Raw genomic sequence first — 8,955 nt, forward strand, 5'->3', positions numbered from 1 at the left:
TGCATTTGTCCCTCATCCTGAGCCCTGTATGTGACACCGTCGGTAACTACTACGACAATGTATGCCAGTTGAACTGCGTTGAGTAAGTATATCCATGAAATGTTCTCACCTTCTCGAACCCTCAAATCAAAGTAGAGTATGAACTCTGAGGCTACAAGTTATAATATATTGATTGGACGCCCCTAAAGAAGAAGTTGTATAATCTTCTGAAGATTAATACTACGATTGCGTTTAAAATCGTTGTGTATTGGAATTGTAAAGACTTTGGGTTTAACATCTATACTTTTGAAAGTCATTGAAGAGAAATGAATAACGAAACAGACCAAATTGTCGTCTACATGTATTTGATATATTTGAACACAAAAACTGTTTCCTGTGGACAAGGACAATAAGATGAATAAGCGAGGAAACATGTTTTGGATGTTTGTAAATATTCATGATAAAATACATCTACCCTATGTAATCTAACTGACTTGAAGGAAGTGCATCACTGACAATTCCTCACTCTTAGCCCACGATGGACCTTTAATTTACAGGAATGCCGTCCTGGCTTCAGAGACCACCTACAGCGTCAGTGGCAACTCTTGTGTTGCTGCCAAGTAGATGACCTTCATCTTTGACCACATGGAACGTCCCCGACCGAAGTACATGTTACTTTTTCAATAAAATATGGAATCAATCCATCTGGTCTGGTTTTGATTTGTAAATATCAATGCCATTGTGAATACACATAAAGGCGTATTTGACACGACACGACAGAGTGTATTCAGTGTATGAAATAAGGCCCGTCCGACCGATCGAGACAGTCTAGATTTCTGACGGACTGTCTATATTTACAGCTTGCCAGCCCGATGGTCTGGTAAAATGTTTAGATGTTCCATACATCTGAGTAAATTCACCATATTTGGTGTGGTTAAATCCATTTTGGGCTGGTAACTGATGTGTGGCTGGAATTTTGGCTTATTTCATACACTGGTGTATTACAGAACGAGGTCAATACATCTGCATCAGTAAGGGTGGATATGTACCCCAGGCAATTCTGAAATGTTAAGTGAAGTTAGTGAACTAGGTTTACCCTCTGTAGTCTTAATTATGGTAGGCCACTGTTTGCTCCCGATCGATATTTGGCTCTTGCATGCAATATTCAAAGAGAGCAAGAGGAAGGTCGGTGGTTGTCACATCACTTTACGTAATGTCACAGCATGTCACGTCACGTCACGTTGTGTCAAATCCATTCACATCTCATTACACCACTTTTGAAAATATGTCAGTTGTCCGTCAAGACATGTTCAGGAAAGTCAGGGAGTGAGGTGGCATGGCTTTGTGTTGTCTCCAGATCTAATCCTACAGACTATGCAATTTGTCCACACGGGGAGTAAAGTATCAAAATCAATACCTTATTCCCGTCTCTTGAGTATCGAAGATACAGTCGGCACTAACACCGTCAGTGACAGCTCATGTGTTGCTGTCAGGGAGTAGATCAGCTTTATCTTCACCTATGACCCCGACCATGAAAGAAGATAATTGTTGTGAAATATTTCATGGAAACAATCCATCTGGTCACGTATAGTTTTAATATGAATCATAAATAAGACTGTCGACACGTAATATAATGTCACGCGACGTCACCTCATGTAACGTTTAGTTTTGTCCAGTCACATCTGTTCAAATCCACTAACATGGCATCACTTCTGAAATAACTTACCAATATGTCGCGTCCAAACAAAGATGTTTACATGTGTACATCATAAAGTATCTCGGTATGATAGCAAGTGTTACAAAACTGGAAGTCTGACAGCCAGTAGCCTTGACCAGATACGTTGTGTAACACGTGTAAACTTGCACGGCTCTCATTTCCGAAACTTTTAAGACACACTGCCTTTTAGGAAAGTGGTCATATGCAGCATGTTGTATTCAAATTGGGATAACACCATCGCAGTAAACTACTGATGTGTAATGTTGCATTTGAGGACTCTTTAAAAGACATTGCGTATTCAAAGGTGATTGATATGGGAAAAGAGACTGATTAATAAGTTCAATTTTAGGGCCAAAACTTAACTCTTGATCAAATAAGCAAAGTCTCACGTTTTGTCGACTTCAACTGAATTAGTTGTTGTCCTCGTCATATTCATATATAAGTTAAAGTTAATCGCATTAGTGTTTTCAGATGCAAAAAACCTTGCCGTACAAATCAAATTGTCTTTTTGCAGTTGATTCTAGGCTTTAGTGCTGCGCTCAGTTCCTATCTATCCAGCGTAAGCAAAATGACTCTCCAGTATCTATGTAGGTGCATTTGTGTGTACAACTGTTGCTAGTTTGAATGGGACCTTGTTTTAAAAACGTATGGTCCTATAAGTCACAATTACTTTTTCACGTTGGACACGTTCTTGGCCCGACGTTTCTTCTGTATAAACCACCAATGTATTTATACATTTGTAAACTGAACCAGAAACGAAACTTTGCACATTTGAAAATAATATTACGAAAAATGAGCAAGATAGGTTGAAACCCAAATAGTCATAAACACATAGCCCACACGCACCCATGCTCACGTGAAACGTTGAACCGTCATTGTGCACGTTTCTTGTTGAAATTGCGAAATATTGGAAATCGCGTGACCCCACTACAGGCGGAAGTGCAAGTGCCACATGGGTATAAAAACGGCACAGCACCGATGTTAGACATTCACATTGGGAAAAGAACACCCTTGGAAATGGCAAGACTGACAGCAGAACAACGCGAGCGAGCAATCGGAATGATTCAGATGGGGGCAACGCATACCCACGTTGCAAGAACCTTTGGTTGTTCCCGTGTTGCCATTGGTAACTTGTTGCAACGATACAGGCAGACTGGACGGACATTGGACAGGCCCAGAAAAGGGAGACCACGGGTCACCACGCCACAGGAGGACCGGTACCTGCGTACCTCCGCAACTGTTCCTCGCGGTGACGTCATCGGCGGCGCACGCTTTAGGTCGGCGGATCAGCACAACCACGGTGACCAGAAGACTTCGGGCAGCGGGTATCAGGGCTTATCGACCATTCACTCGACAGATGTTGACCGCTGAACCTCGCCGCAAGAGACTACGATGGGCGAATACGGTACGACATTGGCAACATCGGGATTGGCAACGCGTGATTGTTGCAAATAAAAGCAGGTTCTGTTTGTGTACTGTTGATGGCAGACAACGTGTTTACCGTCGCAGAGGTGAACATACAGCTGCTTGCTGCATACAACAAGTCGTTCCGTACGGTGGAGGTGGAGTCATGGTGTGGGGTGGCATTTGTGGTGCCAGACAACGCCACTAGTCGTCATTAATGGAAATCTCAATGCTCAACGTTACAGGGATGACATCCTTCGTCCTGTGGTACTACCCTACTTTCAGCAACAGCCCCGGGGTGTTCGGTACCAGTACGACAACGCCAGGCCTCACACAGCTCGTATTGTTATGAACTTCCTTGCCGCAAACAACGTCGACGTCTTACCGTGGCCGGCATGCTCTCGGGACTTAAATCCAATAGAGCACCTCTGGGACATCTTGGACAGGCGTGTTAGGTTCCGACAACACCCTCCCACCAACAGACAAGAGTTGCTACAAGCTCTACAGGCCGAATGGAACCGCTTGCCACGTAACCTCATTAGACGTTTGACGTCTTCGGTCCGACGTCGAGTTCTTGCATGTGTGGCTGCACGGGGTGGTCATACACGGTATTAAAGTGACAAATTTTGTGACTGGAACCACTATCTGGATTTGAATGAACTGTACTGGACATCTGGGTAACCGAAATTTTACCCCCTACTGGCTTTGGATGTCTGTAGTGCAATATGTGATCGCAGAACGCCAATTTTCTGTTCTTCAATGTTTTCTGGCATTGTTGATATAGTAAATATACTTTACCTCAAACTTCCATTGTTTTCAGTTTTTGAATATTTATATGTGTTTATTCATTTATGTGTATAAATTACCACTGACAGCACTGCGCAGTTTAACTGGTATAGTGCAATACAAGTTTCAAACGATGTATTGGTCAAAAAAGACATTTTAAAGGTTTAAGTCAGGGCTGATGGACGCAAATGAAAACCGCCAAAAGTAAATGAAAGTTGACATTAATTTGTGTGAATACGATGTGTGTTTGTGTGTTTGTGTGTGTGTGTTTTAACACCAAGGGTTAATCAAAGTTGACATTATTCTGTGTGAACATCTGATACACAGGGCCACTGTCAGTACAGATGACCATTGGTAAATTTGTAACCACGTAAGTTGGGCGAGAGGTTGCCATTTTTATGTGGTCTTTAGCATTATGTTTAGTAAAACTATATAGCTAATTTTCAGAGCGACCGTACACGCGTTTTATTTCTGTCAATGTTATTCTACATAAGAATGATTTGTTAAGGTACACAGGGTGATGTGGAAGCCTGTTTGAGGCATTAACTTGTGAACGTAATAGATAAACATGAAAGACAGACATGACTGGGTGGAAGAATTCTATATTTTATTGCTCCAGTAAGTGCTCCTATGGCCGCAGTCGATCCAAGTGGTTGAAGGTGAAGGTCGTCTACTTCGTAGCAGCAACACAGATGTTACCACTGAAGGTGTAGGCGCCCTCTGCGGCCTGGACGGCACCCCTGCAATGTGAAGGTCCATTGTCAAGCAGGAATGAGTTGCCAGGGGGTGGGCAGGGGAAATAATTCATTATTGTCCAGAACATTGTGATGATGCTGGACGTGTCGTTTATAACAAGAAGGCTACAACTACCACTCTTGTTATTATATTACATTGCCCGACGACCCAAACATGGATTCTGTGCTATATTCTAACCTGTTACATGAAACCACCACGAATTTGATACTCTCAGTCAAGGGATCTCTAAAAATGTCAAGGACATACTTACTCAACACAGTTCAAGAGGCACGCATTGTCGTAGTAGTTGCCAGTGGTGTCACAGACAGGATCATTGATACGGGGACACAAGCAGTCACCGTTGACAGTGCTGGCTGTAAAGATAGATGAGGTTTAAAATGTTCTTGATACAGGTCCCTCAATGAACATTAGATTATTACAATAAACATATTCCACACCGTGTACCTTGGCCGGCTCTTTATATGGTAAGTTTTTGAGAGACAACTTTGATCACTGGAGAGTGAAGGTTTCTATTCGTCTTTAGCGCTGCAGAGTTTTGTGCATTGGGAACTCCAGAAACCTGTTAGTGATAAATGTACAAAATATCATTTTATTTTATTTTGAAGATCGATAAGCTCGTTATCGACTATAGGACATGTAAACAAAATGGCGTCTGTGTCTCGACTGGATATTTAATACAAGTGAAACATATTGTGACAAGCTTAAAACTGCTATAAAATTAAAGTATTTGGCATGAAGGTAAGATAAGAGGCTTTATCTTAAGCGAGAGGGCGAGAATGGTCACGAGTGAATTGTAACTTGTCTGCCCTCTCTGCAGCTCAGCAGCAGTTGCAGATGAGTTCCATTATCTTTTTAAATGTGAAACCTTTATTTCAGAAAGATCAATTTTTATCCCAAATCAGTTTCTACAATGGCCGAATCTCTCAAAAATGGCGAACCTTTTCAAATCCAAAAGAACAAACACTTTACGTAACTTTGCTAAATATATTAGAATTGTTTCCTAAAGGCTCCCAATAAAACCTATCTTGTAACATTTACACTTTCTCAATTAGTTATGATATATTCTTGTACATGTATAAGTATTGTAATCTTCGATGTACATCCCTGCTATCTTGGCATTTATTATATTCATCTGTATTTAATTGTCTCATGTACCACCGTTGGTGGGTGTTTGAGAATAAAGATGATGATGATGATGATGATGATGATGATGATGATGATGATGATGATGATGATGTTGTTATCACTCTGTCTTGCCACATATGTACTGTGAAATCTAATCCGGCTCACAAAGTATAATCCCCACGTAACTGCCGTCAGTTATACCACTGTTTAACACAGCATTTCTCATTATGACATTGATTGCCTAAAACGATTATTTATTTCCCTGCTCGCCCTTGAACCTGAGCTGAAGCTCCGTTCATTCATGTCCTTGTGTTTTCTGAGAGTGTATTACACTCACTGCGTATTCCTATTATTGTGTATCCAGTACTGACTGACTGACTGACTGAGTTTGGTTTTACGCCACTTTTAGCAATATTCCAGCAATATCACGGCGGGGGACACCAGAAATGGGCTTCACACATTGTACCCATGTGGGGATTCGAACCCGGGTTTTCGGAGTGACGAGCCAACGCTTTAACCACTAGGCTACCACACCGCCCCGTGTATCCAGTAACAGTACAGATTTGATGTAGAAACAATAAGGCAATGATGTACTGGCCCATGACCGAGCATAGCTGGTTGCACTGACCAAATGTAACCCCTTGGAAAATTAACATCTTCTTGTAGATAGGGATGTGAAAATTAGAGATAAATCAATGATTGTGCTCACCACACAGCACCACAGCAAAAACAGCAAGAACAACAGCAGCCTTCATATTGATGCTTGAGGTAGAGCTTCACTTCCAAACAGGATCAAAGTATGGACTGGATATACATGACCGTATTTATAACCAACGCAAGTCCATATAAAATATTTGGGGTGCTATGAATGTCTCTTCAGTACTATTGTAGATTATTTTATGCTGTGCCACACCGTTAGGTACAAGGCGCCAGCTTGTTGTGGGTATTTTATGTGCTTTGTTTCATTACCGGGTTGAGACAGCCCGTATAAACGGCATATATACTGATATACTTATCAATTGAAAATAATTTATGTTGACGATATTAGTTCAAAAAATGAACTGTAATGTTATCGGTGAACACTCAAGGGATATTTGTACAAGGTTAAACAAATAACTTTGGTTAAAAACGTTTAAAAATAGAGTCATATCTTTCACATAATACATAACTGCTAGTGGTAAATTGACATGTTATCTCTAGAAATGAATGAATTTATTTTGGGCTGATATTTCAAATATTTTAAACTTGCTGGGGGTCATGGGGTTGCAATTCATTTCTTACGCCAGTCTTGAAACCTTCAAATATTTCCAACATTTCCGGGAACATATTACTTTAACAGGACGAGGTTCTGATTTGAGCAGGCATACTTAATTTTAACTAGTCTTTCATTTTCATGGAAAAACAAACTTGGTTTACTTCGTTTTGCCAACCAGTTTATAAATATTGACTGACTGGGTATAGTTTTAGCACCAATATCATGACCGGGGAATAACATAAATGGGCTTAACACATTGTACCCGTGGTTTATAAATATAACTCACATCCAAGCCTGAACAGACTGCACATTTCACCTACAGGAATATATTTACAAGATGATGTGGTAAAGTAGACAATTAATTTTATGATGATTATTTCAGTTTTCAATAAAATGGAAAACACACACAGTATAGTTCCTTTTGCCCAACAATATACAAATAAAACTCTTTCCAAATCTAAAGAAATATCCAGAGACTCCAGAAAGAAATATCCACCGAATAGTGATGATACCAAAGGTAAATGAAAAGGTTATGTAGTGTATAAATAGAGACATTTTACTCCATTCGATACTTTGATCCTGTTCGGAAGAAAAGCATCACTATGAAGGCTGCTGTTATTTTTGCTGTTCTTGTGGTGCTGTGGGTGAGTTTTATACTTGTATATCAGTTATATTCAAATCTATATTCAGAAGGCGTGATGCATTTTGATAGTACCTGAGACCTTTTTTGCAATTCAAAATTCCTTCTGATATTGATGCTTAGTTTGCCAACATTGCACACGTGGATGTTGGCTTCACATGGAGTGAACCATGTCCAAATGAATCTTGTACCTTGTAAAAAGCATTCATGATTGCGAAACAACCCTACAGTCTGTTTACTAGAAAGTGTCCCCATGAATTGCTAAATATATCAGTTGAGAAAGGTAGTTAATATATATTACGAGGCAAGATGTTCATGAATAACCTATACCCTTAACACCTTTGTAGTGGTCACTGAGAAACCTATGTCAGGATAAGCATGGCAGGATAGCTATACTACCCATCAAAAGTTTAGACTCAATTAAAGCACCCACTGTATGTTATGTAAATATATATGGTCACATGAAAGATAAATTTCTCCACCAACTTAGGGGAACCTTAGGCAAACCTTTTGTGCAGAGGCAAACCATCAAATTTTGAAATGCATGCAAATATCGTGCATGTGAACAGCTGTTTTTTGCTGTAACGTTTTGTTAAGAATTCGCCAATTTTCACTGGGTTTCATCATTTATTGAACTCATGACAATAATCTTTTCAACGTTACGTATTTGTTTTACAATACATTAGTTCATGTGTAAACAATACCTTTAAACAGTATGAAATATTTTGCAAAATCTAGTTGACTGAAGTAAGTGGCTATATTTACATTAGTGAGTCTAAACTTTGATGGGTAGTATAGTTAAACCCTCTTTCTTTACAGCCAGCACTGTTAACAGTGTGTGCATTTGTCCCCTCATCCTGAACCCTGTCTGTGACACTGTCGGTACCTACTACGCCAATGCATGCCTGCTGAACTGCGTTGAGTAAGTATATCCATGAAATATTCTCACCGTCTAAAACCCTCAAATGAAAGTAGAGTATGGACCCAGATGCTACAGGTTATAACATATTGATTGGACGCCCCTAAAGAAGAAGAATCGTCTGAAGATTAATACTACGATTTCGTTTAAAATAATCTCGTAACGGTAATGTCCTTTTCTTGTGTGTTGGAATTGGGTTTAACATCTATGCTTTTGAAAGTCATTGAAGAGAAATGAATAACGAAACAGACCAAATTGTCGTCTACATGTATTTGATATACTTGAACACAAAAACTGTTTCCTGTGGACAAGGACAATAAGATGAATAAGCGAGGAAACATGTTTTGGATGTTTGTAAATATTCATGATAAAAG

The 8,955-nt window shown here is 39.9% G+C and overlaps 1 long non-coding RNA gene across 1 annotated transcript; it reads left to right on the plus strand.

Moving 5' to 3' along the window:
• The first annotated feature begins 10 nt into the window (after positions 1-10).
• LOC124261115 lies at positions 11-678 on the plus strand. The gene is made up of 2 exons (XR_006894260.1): positions 11-82; positions 537-678. It is a non-coding gene; the product is annotated as an uncharacterized LOC124261115 (long non-coding RNA).
• Positions 679-8,955: the final 8,277 nt, after the last annotated feature.

This window comes from Haliotis rubra, unplaced genomic scaffold (assembly GCF_003918875.1).
Source record: "Haliotis rubra isolate DU_JTF1 unplaced genomic scaffold, ASM391887v1 Scf1190, whole genome shotgun sequence".
Classification (NCBI taxonomy): Eukaryota; Metazoa; Mollusca; class Gastropoda; order Lepetellida; family Haliotidae; genus Haliotis; species Haliotis rubra.